The sequence below is a fragment of the Vitis vinifera genome, chromosome 14 (genome assembly GCF_030704535.1).
Source record: "Vitis vinifera cultivar Pinot Noir 40024 chromosome 14, ASM3070453v1".
NCBI classification, from domain to species: domain Eukaryota; kingdom Viridiplantae; phylum Streptophyta; class Magnoliopsida; order Vitales; family Vitaceae; genus Vitis; species Vitis vinifera.
The window spans coordinates 14,240,815-14,241,677 of NC_081818.1; the positions used below are offsets into that span (position 1 = coordinate 14,240,815).

An 863-nucleotide genomic window follows, 5' to 3' on the forward strand; every position below is an offset into this window, starting at 1 on the left:
GAATCCTCAAGACACAGAGTTGGATATCTATGTAAACATCATGGACCCTCCACAAGAGGATCAGAATTCTCAACACGGTCAAGGGGGTAATCCAAATGCATATCTATCCATGAGGGATAGAATGCACCCACCAAGGATGAGTGCACCCTCATGCATCGTACCTTCTCTTGAGCAGCTGATTATAAGGCCCCATATTGTACCCCTCCTACCAAATTTCCATGGAATGGAGAGTGAGAACCCATATGCCCACATCAAGGAGTTTGAGGAGGTGTGCAATACTTTTAGAGAGGGAGGAGCTTCAATAGACTTGATGAGACTCAAGCTATTCCATTTTACTTTGAAGGACAAGGCAAAAATATGGCTTAATTCTTTAAGGCCAAGGAGCATAAGGAATTAGGTTGATCTTCAGGCCGAATTTTTGAAGAAATTTTTCCCCACCCATAGGACCAATGGGTTGAAGAGACAAATCTCAAACTTTTCTATAAAAGAAAATGAGAAGTTCCATGAATGTTGGGAAAGGTATATGGAGACCATCAATGCTTGTCCTCATCATGGCTTTAATACATGGCTCTTGGTGAGCTATTTTTATGATGGGATGTCTTCCTCCATGAAGCAAATTCTTGAAACCATGTGTGGGGGAGATTTTATGAGTAAGAATCTGGAAGAAGCCATGGACTTTTTAAGTTATGTATCTGAGGTATCAAGGGGATGGGATGAGCCCAACTCAAGAGAAACACAAAGGATGAAAGCTCTTGTAAATCCAAAGGGTGGAATGTACATGTTAAGTGAAGACATGGACATGAAAGCTAAGGTGGCAACAATGGCAAGGAGGTTGGAAGAACTTGAGTTGAAAAAAATGCATG

The 863-nt window shown here is 41.5% G+C and overlaps 1 non-coding gene across 1 annotated transcript; it reads right to left on the reverse strand.

The window, feature by feature from the left end:
- Positions 1-451: 451 nt before the first annotated feature.
- On the reverse strand, positions 452-558 carry LOC132255125 (small nucleolar RNA R71). The gene has a single exon (XR_009467743.1). It is a non-coding gene; the product is annotated as a small nucleolar RNA R71 (small nucleolar RNA).
- Positions 559-863: the final 305 nt, after the last annotated feature.